This window comes from Oncorhynchus kisutch, linkage group LG29 (assembly GCF_002021735.2).
Source record: "Oncorhynchus kisutch isolate 150728-3 linkage group LG29, Okis_V2, whole genome shotgun sequence".
Lineage (NCBI taxonomy): Eukaryota > Metazoa > Chordata > Actinopteri > Salmoniformes > Salmonidae > Oncorhynchus > Oncorhynchus kisutch.
Genome location: NC_034202.2, coordinates 14,521,858 through 14,542,191, shown reverse-complemented (window position 1 = coordinate 14,542,191; position 20,334 = coordinate 14,521,858).

The following is a 20,334-nucleotide window of genomic DNA, read 5'->3' as shown; positions in this document are numbered from 1 at the left end:
GGATTTCTTATAAGCTTCTGGGTTAGAGTCTGGATGGGGTATGTACGTACGGTCACTGTGGGGACAACGTCATCGATGCACTTATTGATGAAGCCAATGACTGATGTGGTGTACTCCTCAATGCCATCGGAGGAATCCGAGAACATATTCCAGTCTGTGCTAGCAAAATAGTCCTGTAGCAGATTACGTTATCAGTGGTGGTTAGGTGAATTCCAGGACAGATAGTATTTTGACCATTAATCAGGTCAAATTTGACCAACCTGAGTCAAGTGTCCTCCATTACTTTGAAGCGGAACTGGTGTCTGGCCACTGCCTCAGCCTTCTGTAAGAGCTCCTTAGGGGCATTCCCAGGGGGCATTCCCAGGACACTGCTGAACAACAAATCAACCAGGTTTTATACATAGCCTGTGTATTAAATAAATATCACTCAATAAACATACAGCGAAGAAAAATTATTATCTCTAGTTTGGAAATAATGTATACTGCAGAATAGATTCAAGACTGTGACATTGACAACATTACCAAATATTTCTTACCCATGACAGACCAGCCTGTCATTTCCAATGGGAGCAAATTAACCATAGTGGGCAGATCAAGCAAAAATGTGGGCAGAGCCAAGCACGAGCTAGCTAAATCCGATTGGCACGTTCTAGCATTCATTTGCATATTTCCTTTAAGGAAAGCAGAAGTGTGCGTGTTCAATAACTCAATTCGCCCTTGCACACAATGCACATTTTAGCCATTAACACAGAACAACGAGCCAGATGTTTTAACGGATGTATAAATCTGAAACATCCGTTTGGCGTTTCTACTCACCACCAAATATGGTGATAAGAGGTGCCTAGTGGTGGGCAGTTGGAGAAGATGGTAAGTACTCTGCAAATGTTCTCATAGATGAAACATTTGATCTAAAGACAGTTTTCTGTTCCCAAACTAAAATATGTTACAAACACAGTGGACTAAGTTTAGTAGACTTTACCCTTTATAAAAAAAAATGCGTTGTTCATGAGTGCAAAGGCGAATTGAGTTATTGCACACTACATTTCACATAGTAGCTGTTCCTTGACGGAAATATGGGTTAGTTATAAAAATCTTTGCCGGTACTATGCAACCAGCTGTGTATGTTGCTGAATGCTTGCTGATACATTTTGCGCTTTGCTGCCAGAGCCATAGCTATATTTGCACCATATTTAATTTATTTTTGCCCTAGATAAATTCACTTGGCCAATGCACTGAAGAGTTTTGTGAACAATGGTGTGCTATACTTAATAACTGTTCATTGGACCTGATGACTCTGATCATTGAACAACTTACAAAGGATATTTCCTTAGTTGAAAATTCAAAGTCCAGACCTGAATCCAATCGAGAATCTGTGGAAAGAACTGAAAACTGCTGTTCACAAATGCTCTCCATCCAACCTCACTGAGCTCGAGCTGTAATGCAAGGAGGAATGGGCAAAAATTTCAGTCTCTCGATGTGCAAAACTGATAGAGACATACCCCAAGCGACTTACAGCTGTAATTGCAGCAAAAGGTGGCGCTACAAAGTATTAACTTAAGGGGGCTGAATAATTTAGCACGCCCAATTTTTCAGTTTTGGATTTGTTAAAAAAGTTTGAAATATCCAATAAATGTCGTTCCACTTCATGATTGTGTCCCACTTGTTGTTGATTCTTCACAAAAAAATACAGTTTTATATCTTTATGTTTGAAGCCTGAAATGTGGCAAAAGGTCGCAAAGTTCAAGGGGGCCGAATACTTTCGCAAGGCACTGTATATACAGCATGTGCAAATGAGGTAGGATAAGAGAGGTAAGGAAATAAATAGGCTATGGTGGCAAATTAATTACAATATAGCAATTAAACACTGGAATAGTAGGATGTGCAGAAGATGAATGTGCAAGTTGAGATACTGGGGTGCAAAGGAGCAAGATAAATAAATAAATACAGTATGGGGATGAGGTAGTTGGAGGGGCTGTCTACAGATGGGCTATGTACAGGTGCAGTGATCTATGAGCTGCTTAAACAGCTGGTGCTTAAAGCTAGTGAGGGAGGTAAGAGTCTCCAGCTTTAGAGATTTTTGCAGTTCGTTCCAGTCATTGGTAGCAGAGAACTGGAAGGAGAGGCGGCCAAAGGAAGAATTGGCTTTGGGGGTAACCAGAGAGATATACCTGCTGGAGCTACGGGTGGGTGCTGCTATGGTGACCAGTGAGCTAAGATAAGGCGGGGCTTTACCTAGCAGAGACTTGTGGATGACCTGGAGCCAGTGGGTTTGGCGACAAGTATGAAGCGAGGGCCAGCCAAGGAGAGCGTACAGGTCGCAGTGGTGGGTAGTATATGGGGCTTTGGTGACAAAACAGATGGCACTGTGATAGACTGCATCCAATTTGTTTAGTAGAGTGTTGGAGGCTATTTTGTAAATTACATCACCAAAGTCGAGGATTGGTAGGATGGTCAGTTTTATGAGGGTATGTTTGGCAGCAAGAGTGAAGGATGCTTTGTTGCGAAATAGGAAGCCAATTCTAGATTTCATTTTGGAATGGAGATGTTTAAGAGTCTGGAAGGAGAGTCTGGAAGGAGAGTTTACAGTCTAACCAGACACCTAGGTATTTGTAGTTGTCCACATATTCTAAGTCAGAACCGTCCAGAGTATTGATGCTGGACGGGCGGGCAGGTGCGGGCAGCGATCGGATGAAGAGCATGCATTTAGCTTTACTTGCATTTAAGAGCAGTTGGAGGCTACGGAAGGAGAGTTGTATGGTATTGAAGCTCATCTGGAGGTTAGTTAACACAGTGTCCAACGAAGGGCCAGAGGTATACAGAATGGTGTCATCTGCGTAGAGGTGGATCAAAGAATCACCAGCAGCGAGAGCGACATCATTGATGTATACAGAGAAGAGAGTCGGCCCGAGAATTGAACCCTGTGCCACCCCCATAGAGACTGCCAGAGGTCCGGACAACAGGCCCTCTGATTTGACATACTGAACTCTATCGGAGAAGTAGTTGGTGAACCAAGCGAGGCAATCATTTGAGAAACCAAGGCTGTTGAGTCTGCCAATAAGACTGTTGTGTTTGACAGAGTTGAAAGCCTTAGCCAGGTCGATGAATACAGCTGCACAGTAATGTCTCTTATCGATGGCGGTTATGATATTGTTTACGACCTTGAGTGTGGCTGAGGTGCACCCATGACCAGCTTTGAAACCAGATTATATAGCGGAGAAGGTACGGCGAGATTCAAAACGGTCGGTAATCTGTTTGTTAACTTGGCTTTCGAAGACCTTAGAAAGGTAGGGTAGAATAGATATAGGTCTGTAGCAGTTTGGGTCTAGAGTGTCTCCCCCTTTGAAGAGGGTTGATGACCGCAGCAGCTTTCCAATCTATGGGATTCTCAGACGATACGAAAGAGGTTGAACAGGCTAATAATAGGGGTTGCAATAATTTCGGCAGATAATTTCAGAAAGAGAGGTTCCAGATTGTCTAGCCCGGCTGATTTGTAGGGGTCCAGATTTTGCAGCTCTTTCAGAACATCAGCTATCTGGATTTGGGTGAAGGAGAAGTAGGGGAGGTTTGGGCGAGTTGCTGTGGGGAGCGCAGGGCTGTTGACCGGGAGAAAAATGCTTATTGAAATTCTCAATTATTGTGGGTTTATCGGTGGTAACAGTGTTTCCTAGCCTCAGTGCAGTGGGCAGCTGGGATGAGGTGCTCTTATTCTCCATGGATTTAACAGTCTCCCAGAACTTTTTTGAGTCTGTACTACAGGATGCTAATTTCTGTTTGAAAAAGCTATACTTAGCTTTACTAACTGCCTGTGTATATTGGTTCCTAACTTCCCTGAAAAGGTGCATATCACGGGGGCTATCCGATGCTAATGCAGAAAGCCACAGAATGTTTTTGTGCTGGTCAAGGGCAGACAGGTCTGGAGTGAACCAAGGGCTAAATCTATTCCTAGTTGTACATTTTTTGAATGGAGCAGCTTATTTAAGATGGTGAGGAAGGCACTTTTAAAGAATAACCAGGCATCCACGACTGACGGGATGAGGTCAATGTCATTCCAGGATACCCCGGCCAGGTTGATTAGAAAGGCCTGTTCGCTGAAGTGTTTTAGGGAGCGTTTGACAGTGATGAGAGGTGGTCGTTTGACCGCAGACCCATTACGGATGCAGGCAATGAGGCAGTGATCGCTGAGATCTTTGTTGAAAACAGCAGAGGTGTATTTGGAGGGCGAGTTAGTTAGGATGATATCTATGAGGGTGCCCGTGTTTACGGATTTGGGGTTGTACCTGGGAGGTTCATTGATCATTTGTGTGAGATTGAGGGCATCAAACTTAGATTGTAGGATGGCCGTGGTGTTATGCATGTCCCAGTTTAGGTCACCTAGCAGCACGAGCTCAGAAGATAGATGGGGGGCAAACTTAGGGAGTAGGCTTCTAATGTTAACATGCATGAAACCAAGGCTTTTACGGTTACAGAAGTCAACAAATGAGAGCATCTGGGGAGTAGGAGTGGAGCTAGGCACTGCAGATCCTGGATTAACCACTACATTACCAGAGGAACAGAAGAGAAGTAGGATAAGGGTATGGCTAAAGGCTATAAGAACTGGCCGCATAGCACATTCAGAACAGAGAGTAAAGGGAGCAGGTTTCTTGGCATGATAGCATAGATTCAAGGCATAATGTACAGACAAAGGTATGGTAGGAAGAGAGTACATTGGAGGTAAACCTAGGCATTGAGTAATGATGAGAGAGATATAGTCTCTAGAGACTTTTAAACCAGGTGATGTCATCGCATATGTGGGAGGTGGAACATGGTTGTTTAAGGCATATTGAGCAGGGCTAGAGGCTCTACATAGAAATAAGACAGTAATCACTAACCAGGACAGTAATGGACAAGGCATATTGATATTAGGGAGTGGCATGCATAGCCAAGTGATCATATGGGTCCAGTGTGTGGTTGGGCTTGCTGGGGACACGGCGATTCAGACAGTTAGCAGACCCGGGGCTAGCAGTTAGCAGGCCGGGGCTAGCAAGCTAGCAGTTAGCAGACCGGGGCTAGGTAGCTAGCATAAGGGCCTTAGAGGGACGTTACAATGGGTGAACATCTGTTTTTGCCTCCCGGGTTGCGGTTAGCTAGCTGTCATGATCCAGATGAAAAGGTTCAGAGTTTGCGGTAGGAATCCGGGGATATGGAGAGAAAAATAGGTCCGGTATGCTCTGGTTTGAAACACGTTGTACGAACTGGCGAGCGTTTTCCGAGCTAAAGGTTAGCTGATGACCGCTAGCAGTGGTTAGCTGACTGATAGCCTGGTAGCTAGTTAGCTAGCTAGCTTCAGTTGAGGTATTCCAATTCGGAAGTAAATAGAAATAGAAAAACTAATTGATCCACGCCACATTGGGTGAGGCAGGTTGCAGGAGAGTATTTAGTTGAGGTTTAGGAAAAATATTAAAAAGAATGCGAAGAAAAATATATATACATTGGACGAGACAAAGACGTCTGACTGCAACGCCTTCTTGGAAATCAGCTTATTGAGCTGCAGACTACAAGCACATTGTACATTCAGATCCACAGAACGAGACGCACAGTTTGTGAACAGGCAAGGCAGGCAACTGCTTGGGGCCCCAGGCCGTTAGGGGGCTCCTGAGGGCTGAGAAACTTTACTCAACAGCAATGTCTCAAAATGTGGAAACCGCAGTGACCGCAACCCCTCCCCCTTAACCTCTTGAAGCTAGGGGACACTATTTTTATGTTTGGAAAAATAACGTTCCCAAAGTAAACGGCCTATTTCTCAGGACCAGATGCTAGAATATGCATATAATTGACAGATTAGGATAGAAAACACTCTAAAGTTTCCAAAACTGTCAAAATATTGTCTGTGAGTACTACAGAACTTCCTCAGGCAAAACCCTGAGGAAAATCCAATCAGGAAGTGCCTCTTATTTTGAAACCCTTCTGTTCCTTTGCATGCCTATCCTCCATTTAAAGGGATATCAACCAGATTCCTTTTTCTCTGGCTTCCCTAAGGTGTCAACAGTCTTTAGACATAGTTTCAGGCTTTTATTTTGAAAAATGAGTGTGAAAGATCACATTGCGTAAGTGGATAGGTGGGGGCTCTCAGAGTGAGTTTTTGTGCTACAGAGTAAAGCCGCCATTGTTCCTCCCGCTGTTATTGAAAAACCTACATACTCGGTTGATATATTATCGAATATATATTTTAAAAACTACCTAAGGAATGATTATAAAAAACGTTTGACATGTTTCTGTGGACATTATGAAGACTATTGGGAATTTCCGTCTGCGTTGTCGTGACCGCTCTTTCCTGTGGATTTCTGAACATAACGCGACAAACAAACGTCGGTATTTTGGGTATAAAAATAATCTTTATGGAACAAAAGGAACATTTGTTGTGTAACTGGGTGTCTCGTGAGTGAAAACATCCGAAGATCATCAAAGGTAAACGGTTCATTTTATTGCTTTTCTGATTTTCGTGACCAAGCTATCTATAAACTTACACAAACGCTTGGATTGCTTTCACTGTAAAGCATAATTTCAAAATCTGAGACGACAGGTGAATTAACAAAACGCTAAGCTGTGTTTTGCAATATTGCACTTGTGATTTCATGAATTTGAATATTTTTAGTAATATTATTTGACTGTGCTATTCAGCGGTTGCTGCCAAAAATGATCCCGCGACAGGGATGGGTAGCGTCAAGAAGACAACCGGTGGACGATTTGCAATGACATCTCAGTAGGAAACCTTGCTAAATGGGCCCCATGAAGAGAGGGGAAACTAAAGACAAATATTCTCTCAGCTCCAACGTGACAATGGCGAGCGTTAGCGAGACAGAGAGAAGCAAATTTGAAGAGGCACTATCAAATATGCTGTGCGGGAACATTTTGGATTCAGCGTTCAATACGATGATGAGCGTAAGAAGACCGTAAACAAACAAAGTGCAGTCTGCAAGCATTGCTTTGCCACTGTCGGCTACTCAAGTGGAAACACTTCTAACATGATGTGTCATTTACGTCGCCATCACCCGGCCGTATCCCTTGCAGGTGGGGCAGGAGCAAGGAGAGTCCACTCCTTAGCGAAAACACAACAATCTGCTGCTTTTCAACAACACATTTTTGACAAATTCAGAAAAACATACAGAAATAATGAAAGCAGTGGGAGTATTCATAGCCAAAGATTTGCAGCCCTATTCGGTTACTGACTCGGGATTTTGTCACCTGATGGGATTTTTTTTACCATGTTACAATGTCCCCTCCCGCACACATTTTGGCAATGAAGTTATTCCCAAACTTTATGAAACATCACAGAGAGAAATTGAAAGCGAATTGACAGACACCCTATCTAGATCTCTCCACTGATAGTTGGAACTCCAGAGCAACTCAAAGCTACCTCACTTTGACGGTTCACTATGTACTGGATCAGGAGATGAAAAGCTATGTGTTGCAAACTCGTCCCCTGTATGAGAGTCATACAAGCACACACTTTTATGAAATATAAAGATACTGTACCATTACCATGGCCCACAAACTGTGATACATACCGAACCATGGGCCCACTGTACCGTTGCATCCCTACTGCATACATTAATGACTTTGACTTCCAGATAGATCTATTCAAGTTTTTCCGTAATCTGAGAGTTCTTTGATAACAGTGAAACTTACATGACTCCACTTGAAATTTCATCCTCAGTGAGATGTATACATAGGTCTACAACGCTAATCAATAGACTTACATGTCCTACCGTGAGTCAATAAGGAGATGGAGCCATTAACCCAGATGAGGTACCTGAGAACTCTGAGAGAACCACATTTAGAGCAAAAAGCAATGCGTCCATAGAAACCTTCTGTAGGATTGTTAAAGATGATGTAGGTGACCTACTGAAAGACAAACAGAAACAGAAATCCTATGATAACCTGAGTAGAGACGAGAGAATGGCTCTTAAGGACTTAGTCAGAGCCTTCGATTTTCATAAAAAAATGTGACAAAGGAAGAGGAATTTGTGTACAAAACAAATATGACTATGTGAATGAATGTTGCCGACAACTATCTAAATGTGACTTCTATCGCAAACTGAATTATGACCCTACCCTAGAATTCCAGCATAAGATCTCATCCACAGTGGAAGCTGTTTGGAATCAGGACAAATCACCAAAAAATAAGATTAATTTATACGTGTGAAATTTCCCAAGATACCAACTTTCTATACAGTCACTAAATTACACAAACAAGTGTCTCCTCCAGGTAGACCCATTGTAGCAGCAATCGACTCTGTGACATCCAACATTTCTACATTTGTGGATTACCACATTAATCTGATGGTTGAGAATCTCCCATTTTATGTCAAAGACACTAGTCACATTATCTCATTGATAGAGGGCTTAGGAAGGATACAAGAGGGCACCCTGCTGGCCGCTTTTGATGTGGAGAGCTTGTACACTAACATCCCACACACTGGAGGCTTGCAGGCACTACAACACTTCCTTCAGCAGAGAGACTCTACCTTTGCTCCATACAATTAATGCATCTTACAACTTACTGAACTGGTATTATCCAATAACTACTTCATAGACTTTTTCTTTCAAAATTTGGGGTGTAGCCATGGGCTCCCCCTTTTCCCCCCAACTATGCAAACCTGTATTTGGGACAATTTGAAGAAGCACTCCTGTACAAAACAGAAACACACCCCATGCTTTCTAAAATCATCCTATGGAAGAGATAAATAGATGATGTCTTTGTGCTCTGGGAAGGAAGTCAGCAGGAACTAAATTAATTCCAAACTCTACTAAATGACAACACTGAATACCTCAAATTCACCATGCAGACTGATGAGAGAAAAATAAAGTACCTGGACTTATGGATCATCAAAGAAAATTATGCATTACACACAGACTTATACACAAAGCCCACAGACCGCAACACCTTTCTATGTGCGTATAGTATGCATCCTCTTCCCCTCAAGAATGGTCTACCATATAGCCAGTTATGCAGGGTAAAACAAATCTGTGGCCACTAGACAGATTTTGACAGCAATGCTAAAAAACATTACAGATAAATTCAAAATGAGAGGCTACAAGGACAAAACTCTTGATGGTGCAATGATGAGAATATCTCAAAAACCAAGAGAGGATTTACTAAAAACTCAACCAAAGAAGAAAAACAAAGCAACCGTCTTTTGCACTATGTACACCAAGGGTTTGGAGAAAATTAAAGCAATCCTGAAAAAGCACTGGCATATTCTGCAATCAGACAAAGAAATCGCACACCTCTTCAAGGAACCCCCACTGGTGGTCTATAAGCGTGGTCACAATTTGGAGATGGCTTGGTGAGATCTGACATGCCCCCTGAGCTCACTCAGACACTCTTGACATCCATTCCAAATGGGAACTACAAATGTGGCTCATGCGCATAGTGCAATAGCACTATAAAAACATCCTTCTTCAGACACACATATACAAGTCGTAAAATTCCTGTTAGGGGTTTCATCTCGTGCAAAACCAAGGGAGTAATCTGTCTCATCGCCTGTTCATGTGGAAAAGCCTACGTAGGACAAATGAAAAGACAAAAAAACACATAGCTGAACACCGCAGCTCAATCAGGTGTAAGAACATTGACTATCCAGTAGCGGCTCACTTTGTTGAAGCTAACCATCCAATTTCCTCCCTCAAATACACAGGAATTGAGCATGTTGCTCTACCAAGGAGAGAAGGTAACATCGAGATCCTACTACTATAAAGGGAGGCTTACTGGATATCCTATCTAAAACATTGACTCCTAGTGGTCTGAATATTGACTTTGATCTCAGGCCCTTACGAACAATTCTTTCTTATGAACAAGTCTTGTAAATTGATATATTCTTTCTACAGCTTATTAGTGTACACCTAATATGTTCCCCCTGTTGATAGTGCTTTTATGCATTACAGTTGAACCAAAAGATTACATGTAACAAATATGAAATTAAATACGAAACAATTAAATATGTGAAATTGAATTAAACAATAATGTATGTTGATGCTAATATTATGTACAATATTCATTGTTTCTATATGTTTCTATATGATAACAATAGCCTAACATAATATTTAATATGCCATAAACTATTTTTTTTTTTTAAGTTTCACTAATTCATTCTAATTAACTTAATTATTATGACACACCCCTCACTATTGTCGTTGGTTACACTAATTGCACTGTTTGTCTACATAACCTGGTTCAAGTAATCATGACATTACCCTGAAGGCACAGTGATGCCAAAAATGTTGGTAAATACCCAATAAATTACTGGGAGTTTATATATCGAGTGTGTGACTCTCTTTATTTCGATAGTTAATAGTTTATTCGCAGTTAGTCAGCGCCTCCACTCAAACTACTTTTTTCTGGGAGTGCGCCAGCTCGTGTTTTTTATGCTCTAGATAATACACGTTTAATAAACGTTTATGAGAACAGGCATGTTGTTTTGGAGTTAGCAGACGATGTCCCCGAATGCTTGCTTGCTACCTTACTTGAAAATCCGGGTTAGTTATCATATCTTTGTTTAAATGAGTTGGCGATCACTTTAGCTAGCTAGCCAGTTCGAGTTAAAACATTATTGAAAGTAAGCTGGCCACATCCTATGATTAGCTAGCAAGCTAGTATCCAAGTGCCTGCCATGTATTGACCCTAAATACCAATGGGCTACAGTTAACTGTTGTTAGCTAGGTAGCTCGCTAACGTGAGCTATGCATATCTTCCTCTGACATGCTACATCACATCTCACATTAGCTTGATTTATTTATCTAGCTACAGTAACATTCCCCTTTCATCTGTGATATCATAGCAAGCCTGGCTCGCGAGCATTACCAAAAGTAGCTACTAGCTAGCTAGTAGCAGCTATCTACTTAGCTAATGTACTTACCAACACCAGTGGGTTGACAGGCAGCAGAAGTGACCATGTCAAATGTAATTCATGCCTGGCCATCTAGCAATATTGTTGAAATGCATTGGAAGTTTGCACCAACTTTATGGAAGACCATTTTCACTCTTATTTGCCAAGCAAAATGTTTGTGTGTTGCACCCATAGGTAAAAAAATACCGGACCCGCGGAGAGTGCTATCACAGATAGAACAATGAGCTAGTTGTTTCACCTGATGTATAAATCTGAAGCATCCAATTTTTAAATGGTGTTTGGCAACCAAAAGGTGCGTTACCGCCACCAACTAAATCCATTACACGTTGTGATACAAAAAGGACGAAATGTACCCTGCCAACTAACCCTACACTAATTTTAAAAAACATTCCACTACTTTGACCCTATCTGACGGCCTGGGTGGATGGGACACTACCATTCAACGCACCGTGTTACTCTTTTGCAGTAAAATCTCACCACAACACCTATTGTCTGTTATTTACGTTCCATTTCTGCGGTACAGTTGATAACCATGGCAATGAGTGCTAAAAAGCCAACCTTAATGAAGCACATTTCATTCCTAGGCCACTCTGTAATGGTAAAGGTCTACTAAAAAATATATATATATCGGATTGGAAAGGATGCTGACAATTACGTTGATGGAAGCTACAATCTGCAATATTAAAGCTGATCTACCCCCTTTAAAAAAAAGTGATCACAGACCTATGTTACAAAAGACAAATGCAATTATTTTTGATTTTTGATATTTTTGACGAGCTCATGTCTGAAGGAGACGACACCTGCGAGGGTAAAAAAAAAACACGCCCTGTTAAGAACTCTTTTTATTTATTTAAATATTTTTTATATATATTGACTTGCAGGGCTATAGACTAACTTTTCCCACCAACTTTTTCATTTCATGGCACCAGCACATGATTTGGTCGCACAAATTTCTCTCCCCTACTCAGCGATAATGGCCTGACCTGTGTCCCATAATTTACCTGCATTCCATACAGAACAAGGCTAATAATGACTAGCCATCTTTTAACATGCCCTCCTGTTCTTACACTGATTTGGATAGATTTACTCACTGTTCAACGTTAATTGTGTTTCTCACTGGCAGTTTATAAATGCATTTGGTGCATTTCTCGCTCTTGAGCTAGTAATAGGCTACATTTGGTTATTCATTAATTATGTATTAAAAAGCTGTGTGATATAATTTTGTAATGTAAGACAACCTTTAGAAGTGTATACATTTTTGTTTCTAAAGTAGGTCTGTCATAAAAAAAATATGTACACCTTTAAGGCAGACTGCTTTTCAAAAGAGAGTAGGCTAGCCAAGACTAAAGCTAGGTGTCTTTTTGCAGCTTTATTTTTTGTAGACCATCAACAGTAGCCAGTAAACAATTATTTTTCCAGGGACAAGTATGACAACTGAGGTATTTCATCTAACATATCCAGGGAATGCATTTTGTTATTCATTTTTATCCCAATTGCTGCAACTCCCCAATGGACCGGTGAGAAGCGAAGGTCAAGAGTCATGCGTCCTCCGAAACATGATCTGCCAAGCAACACTGCTCGCTTAACCGGGAAGCCAGCTGCACCAATGTGTTGGAGGAAACATTGTCCAACTGACAACCGAAGTCAGCTTGCAGGCACCTGGCCCGCCACAACGAGTCTCTAGAGCACGATGAGCAAAGGAAATGCCCCTGGCCAAACCCTCCCCTAACCGGACGACGCTGGGCCAATTGTGCGCCGCCCCATGGGGCTCGAGGTCACGGCCGGCTGGGATCGAACCCAAGGCTGTAGTGGCAGTGCCTTAGACAGTGTCTTAGACCGCTGCGCCACACGGGAGGATCCAGAATGATCAGATATATCTTTGTGCATATTGGCCTAGGCTATATTATTCACCACTTGAGGAATTGGGAACTCAAAACACTGTTGTTGCTAGATAGATGAATCAAATAGACTCCATGGCTATCGGTAAATGTAATTTCCTACAAAAACTTTGCAGTGCTAGGCCTAAACAGGCTACTCTGGTTGTAAAGTGGTGCCATGAACTCAATATTAAGAGGTGAGAAATGTACACACAGTATGGAGTGGCTTGCTCACACAGTAGCCAACAGTAAAACAGGGACAGACAGATAAAAAGCTCTTACGGGATAACAGATATGTCCTACCTGTGACAGTATCCCCTGTCACAGGCAGAGATGGCAGCTATGGAAACATATGTCTCCGAATCCCTGCGTCAGGGGTTCATTCGGTCCTCCACTTCACCCGCCTCCTCAAGTTTATTTTTTGTGGAAGGAGGAGGGAGGTCTGCGCCCATGTATTGACCAGATGACTGTGAGGTACCCGCTACCTCTCATAGCCACAGCGATTGACGGCGCGCTTCTTCACCAAACTAGATCTCAGGAGCGCTTACAACCTGGTGCGTATCCAGGAGGGAGACGAGTGGAAGACGGCATTCAGTACTACCTCAGGGCATTATGAGTACCTCGTCATGCCATACGGGATGGTGAATGCTCCATCAGTCTTCCAAGCCTTTGTAGACAAGATTTTCAGGGACCTGCACGGGCAGGGTGTAGTGGTGTATATTGATGACATTCTGATATACTCCACTGCACGCGCCGAGCATGTGTCCCTGGTGCGCAAGGTGCTTGGTCGACTGTTGGAGCATGACCTGTGCGTCAAGGCTGAGAAATGCCTGTTCTTCCAGCAGTCCGTCTCCTTCCTAGGGTACCACATTTCAGCCGTACGTAATTGGCCGACTCCCACCACGGTAAAGGAGGTGCAGCGGTTTCTAGGGTGGTACGTTTGCAGTGGTCGGCTGAGGCGGACAGGGCTTTTGGTCACCTACAGGCTCTGTTTACCTCTGCTCTCATGCTGGCCCATCCGGATCCCTCTTTGGCGTTCATAGTTGAGGTGGACGCATCCGAATCTGGGACAGGAGCCGTGCTCTCTCAGCACTTGGGTACGCCACCGAAGCTCCGCCCCTGTGCCTTCTTCTCAAGGAAGCTCAGCCCGGAGGAGCGAAACTATGACGTGGGCGACCGGGAGCTGTTGGCTGTCGTCAAGGCTTTGAAGGCGTGGAGACAGTGGCTTGAGGGGGCTAAACACCCTTTTCTCATCTGAACTGAACACAGCAATCTGGAATAAATCCCGGCAACGAGGAGACTGAACCCTCGCCAGGCAAGGTGGGCCATGTTTTTCACCCGTTTTGTTTTCACTCTTTCTTACAGACCAGGTTCCCAGAACGTGAAGGCAGACGCACTGTCCCGGCTGTATGATACAGAGGAGCGGGCCATGGATCCCACCCCCATACTCCCCACCTCCTGCCTGGTGGCGCCGGTAGTGTGGGAGCTGGACGCGGACATTGAGCAGGCGTTAGGTGCAGAGCCCGCTCCCCTCCAGTGTCCCGCTGGGCGTCTGTACGTTCCGTCTGCTGTCCGTGACCGGCTGATCTATTGGGCTCATACGTCACCTTCCTCTGGTTGTCCAGGTATCGGTCGGACAGTGCGCTTTTTGAGTGGGAAGTACTGGATTGTTTTTCTAAGTCCTGCCATTTCCTCCCTCTGCAATCGGTCTCCCTACGGCCCTACAGACTGCGGAGGGCTTGTTTATGGCACTACAGGATGCCTGAGGATATAGTGTCTGATCGGGGTCTCCAGTTCACTTCGAGGGTCTTGAGGGCATTCATGGAACATCTGGGGTCTCGATCAGCCTTACCTCGGGTTTTCACCACAAGGGTAACGGGCAGGTAGAGAGAGTGAACCAGGATGTGGGTAGTAGTCTTATTGCCAGGACCAGAACTCGCTTCGCCACTCCTCCACTAACCTCTCCCCCTTCCAGTGCGTACTGGGGTATCAGCCGGTTCTGGCTCCTTGACATCAGAGTCAGACTGAGGCTCCTGCGGTAGACGACTGGTTCTGGCGCGCAGAGGAGACATGGGACGCCGCCCATATTCACCTTCAGCGGGCCGTGCTGCGCCAGAAAGCCAGCGCAGACAGTCACCGCAGTGAGGAACCAGGTCTGGCTCTCGACCTGAAACCTGCCCCTTCGCTGGCCCTGCCGGAAGCTGGGTCCGCGGTTTGTGGGGCCGTTCAAAGTCCTGAGGAGACTGAACGAGGTGTGTTACAGGTTACTGCTCCCCCCGATTACCGTATTAACCCCTCGTTCCATGTGTCTCTTTTCAGGCCGGTGGCTGCTGGTCCGCTCCAGGAGTCTGAGGTGCAGGAGGTTCCTCTGCCCCCTCTGGACAACGAGGGGGCCCCGGCGTACGCCGTTTGCTCCATACCTGATTCGAGGCATCGGGCGAGGGGCCTTCAGTACCTCGTGGCCCCTTAGCTTATCATTCATATGACCGACCAATATTGGTTCATGCATGTGACAGACTAATCTCTAAACTTGACCTTGATACTGAGATATCTTTCGTTCTTAAAACAATGGTCTGAGCATACTGCCAAATTGCAGATACTGATAGTGAGGCTTCGTTCAATTAGTCACTTGCATAAACACAGAAATTGGTTATTAGAAAAGCATAAACAGAACACAGAAATTGGTTATTAGAAAAGCATATACATTTTCCGTCACAGTCCCTCAATCTGTGATCATTATCATTATATTTTAAGGTACACATTAGATTATAGCTTCTATCAAAAGGTTCTATACTGTCACACCCTGACCATAGTTTGCTTTGTATGTTTCTATGTTTTGGTTGGTCAGGGTGTGATCTGAGTGGGCATTCTATGTTGGATGTCTTGTTTGTCTATTTCTATGTCTGGCCTGATATGGTTCTCAATCAGAGGCAGGTGTTAGTCATTGTCTCTGATTGGGAACCATATTTAGGTAGCCTGGGTTTCACTGTGTTTTTGTGGGTGATTGTTCCTGTCTCTGTGTTTTGCACCAGATAGGACTGTTTTAGGTTTTCGCACGTTTGTTAGTTTATTCGTGTACAGTTTCTTTATTAAAGTACAATGAATAACAACCACGCTGCATTTTGGTCCGCCTCTACTTCACCTAAAGAGAACCTTTACATATACTTCTATTAAATTAAGGGAAATCAACACATAAAACCAGACACTGCATCATTTCAAACCCTTCATTTTGGGTTATACAATCTAATTAATATGGTAATACTTTCATCATAACAAAGTTTATACTTCTATTAACAGAAGCAACCGTGGCAATGTATTCGGCGAGATCAGCCATATTAAAAGAGTGATCTGGGATAAAAGTACGTAATTCATCGCTAATGATTGCACAAGTGCCCCCTTGACCAGCCAAAAGATAGTCAAGAGCCTCTGTTTTGCAGAGCCAATTCATGCAATTATTTTAACATTGCCAATTTTCTCTACGTCTCTAGACATCTCCTGAATTTGGTCTAGTGCACATTGTTGGTCACAGTTTTAAAAGGCATTTTTCTTATCAATGATATAGGAAAGTTCACCACTTTACCGGACACAACCTAGGGCCCAGCAGGGCTCTCCTTCCATGATGACCATCTACCTCTGGGCCTCTACTCTGGGCCCTTTTGCTCAGGACTCCTTCTACTTTGCCTCCTGCCACAAATACATTTGCACATAAATCATTCCATCTAACCCATAACATTAATTGCTACACTTATATACTTATAAACATACTAAAAACTTGCTCTAGTCAATTTGTCAGTTACATTTTTTTTGTCAGTTTCCAACAATCCCTCATCTGGAACAATGATCACTCACATGTTATACACGACCTAGAAACCATATTGACTTTCACATGTTATAACAGTTTCAAACCAACCTTGATAAGTATGAGATTGGGACAATGTTAGCCCAAGCTGCAACTAGTGGCTCTCCTCACATTTTAGGGGCATCACTCTGTCTCTAGAAGCCTCACCTTTACAAATCATAATTAGAACGATTGATAAATTATACAACTAAAATTTAGAATGACAGTTCTTTGTGCTTCATGTTGGTTCTCTCACTCAAATTTTAAGAACCTCAACTTAGTACACACCGATACTGGCAGAATGTACATTTACATTGACATACAGTATATTCATCTCATATTTCTATCATGAACTTTTCTCATCACAGCTCCCATTTGTGGTAATGACAGATTGATATCGAAATGCATTTCTAGTATAAATTACAATTTTTTTCTTTTACAGGCAGGCATGTGAATAAAATCTATTTGCAAAATCTATTCACCTCCCCCAGGGGACTGGTAATTCCCCCTTTGGACACATGACTCCCAACTGTGATTCATGCGTCCCAAAAAAACAACAACACAACCTGTTTGATCAAAATAACAAATACAATTTGAATTACAACCATTGATGACTCCATCTTAACTTAATTGTATCCCAAAGGTAATTCAAGGAGTAGTAAAATAGAGTAGAGACAGGTGTCCCTCATTCAGAGGCAGCACTCTCTCTCTGTCCTTCTCATGGTCCAAGTCACACATGGGACTATTGCTCAATTATAAACTTCTTCCTAATTATTAGTGTTTACATAGCCCATTTAAATCCCACCCAATGTCTCTTTCTTGTGAGGAGGGGGGGGGGGGGGGGGGGGGGGGGGGGGATCAGGCCTCACCAGAAAGTCAGAACAGAGGTCAGAGGTCATTCAACCCCATTAAGTGAGTGTTTCTTTCCTTCTACCTCAGACATTATTTAAAGATATTTCAAACATTTTGTGTATCAGTTTTGCATTGGGTTTTTCAGTACATTTCTTATCAAGAGAATGTACATGTGTGCAACCAAAACTTTGACAATAGATACTTCAGAAAATCTAATTTGTGTGCCCTTTAAGGCACATCCTTTCGAACCTGTGAAAACACACACAATAAATTAGAATTAACACCCATAACAAATATTCTACCAGGTAAAAACAAACAAAATAATGCACTGGCCTTACTTAATTTGGGAGCTCCCTTAATTAACAACCGGATCCGGGTACCTTTATACTAACTCCCAAGGCACCTGCCTCAGAAAGCATTTGAAAGGGAGAGATACAGAATCATTGATAAACATGTCAACAACAAAACATTGCACATCTTAATCAAAATTCTTAATCTTAATTGAGTGTACTGCATCTTGGGCAGGAAGTCTTGAATAAACCATGCGTATAGAGAATTATACTTCAGATACATCAGATGATACGGTGTCCCGTAAAGCTGAATAGGCACCTTCTAAAGTAAACAATCCCAGAGCCCCTCTCTTGTAATCTTAATTTTTTTGACCTATTGCATTGACATACAGTTCTGTACTAATTGTCCGTGGGACATAAACTAGTAAAAATATGAAACTTGTTGTTTATTGAATTGATAAGCCAGCACAAACTTTTTGAATGTCCAAGCAGATTTGTTATTCAGTACTAAAAACATCTACTTTGTTGGGTTCTGAGAATATGAAATATACTTATTCATGTCACTGATGGAGTGCCAGAAGTTAAGGGTTTTAGGAGGAAGGTATATAGTGGGTGCAACTAAGCTTGGAATGTGTTGAGTGCAAGGAAGCGATTACATGTGGCAGGCATTGATAAGGGGAGATGGGTGGAATTGTGGAAATTAACAATGTCACTGAGGGAGAGAGGGTAATGTATAATGTTTACATTATGTCAGGATATGTTATTGTTGGCCATCAGGGATACTCAGGGAGGAGAAAATACACAGTCTGGTATCAATAACTATAACAGTCTTGAGTTGGGGAGGAGTGAGCACTTTGGGGTAGAGGTCAGGTTAGATGAAGTGAGGAAGAACAGATATCACTGAGGTTCTGTCTAGCAACAGAGATGCATTGGCTGTACAGTTGTGGAGCAGGAGACTCAGCCGAGGAGAAAGGGTTAAATATCAGTGCTTGTGTGAAATGTTTTTTTGTCTGAATTACAGCTGTATTGACCCTTTGGGAAGAATTAAACTTGGTTAAGCTTATCTAGTGTTTGTGAGTTATTTACTCAAAATTAAAACCTAACAACTTGAATCTACTTAAATTCTGGACACAGTTCCACGTAATAAGAGCACCTCCTCCCAGCTTCCCACTGCACTGAGGCTAGGAAACACTGTCACCACCGATAAATCCACTCTAATTGAGAATTTCAATAAGCATTTTCTACGGCTGGCCATGCTTTCCACCTGGCTACCCCTACCCCGGTCAACAGCCCTGCACCCCCAAAAGCAACTCGCCCAAGCCTCCCCATTTCTCCTTCACCCAAATCCAGATAGCTGATGTTCTGAAAGAGCTGCAAAATCTGGACCCCTACAAATCAGCCGGGCTAGACAATCTGGACCCTCTCTTTCTAAAATTATATGCTGAAAATGTTGCTAGCCTGTTCAACCTCTCTTTCATATCGTCTGACATTCCCAAAGATTGGAAAGCTGCCGCAGTTATCCTCCTCTTCAAAGGGGGAGACACTATAGTCCCAAACTGCTACAGACCTATACAGTGGGGAGAATAAGTATTTGATACACTGCCGATTTTGCAGGTTTTCCTACTTACAAAGCATGTAGAGGTCTGTAATTTTTATCATAGGTACACTTCAACTGTGAGAGACGGAATCTAAAACAATCTAAACTCCACTCACCGTGTTTGATCCAGAGGAGGAATGGGAGAAGGTCATGTGGTCTGATGAGACAAAAATAGAGTTTTTTGGTCTAAAAACCACTCGCCATGTTTGGAGGAAGAAGAATGATGAGTACAACCCCAAGAACACCATCCCATGCCCAGCGAAGGCCCGAAACCTGAAGGATCTGGAGAAGGTCTGTATGGAGGAGTGGGCCAAAATCCCTGCTGCAGTGTGTGCAAACCTGGTCAAGAACTACAGGAAATGTATGATCTCTGTAATTGCAAACAAAGGATTCTGTACCAAACATGAAGTTCTGCTTTTCTGATGTATCAAATACTTATGTCATGCAATAAAAGGCAAATTAATTACTTAAAAATCATACAATGTGATTTTCTGGATTTTTGTTTTAGATTCCGTCTCTCACAGTTGAAGTGTACCTATGATAACAATTACAGACCTCTACATACTTTGTAAGTAGGAAAACCTGCAAAATCGGCAGTGTATCAAATACTTGTTCTCCCCACTGTATCTATCCTACCCTGCTTAAGGTCTTCGAAAGCCAAGTTAACAAATAGATTACCAACCATTTTGAATCCCACCGTACCTTTTCCGCTATGCAATCTGGTTTCAGAGCTGGTCATTGGTGCACCTCAGCTACGCTCAAGGTCCTAAACGATATTATAACCGCCATCTATAAGAGACTGTGCAGCGGTATTCATCAACCCGGCGAAGGCTTTCGACTCTGTCAATCACCACATTCTTATCGGCAGACTCAACGGTCTTGGTTTCTCAAATGATTGCCTGGCCTGGTTCACCAACTACTTCTCAGACAAAGTTCAGTGTGTCAAATCGGAGGGCCTGTTGTCCGGACCTCGCCTGGTTTCCCAACTACTTCT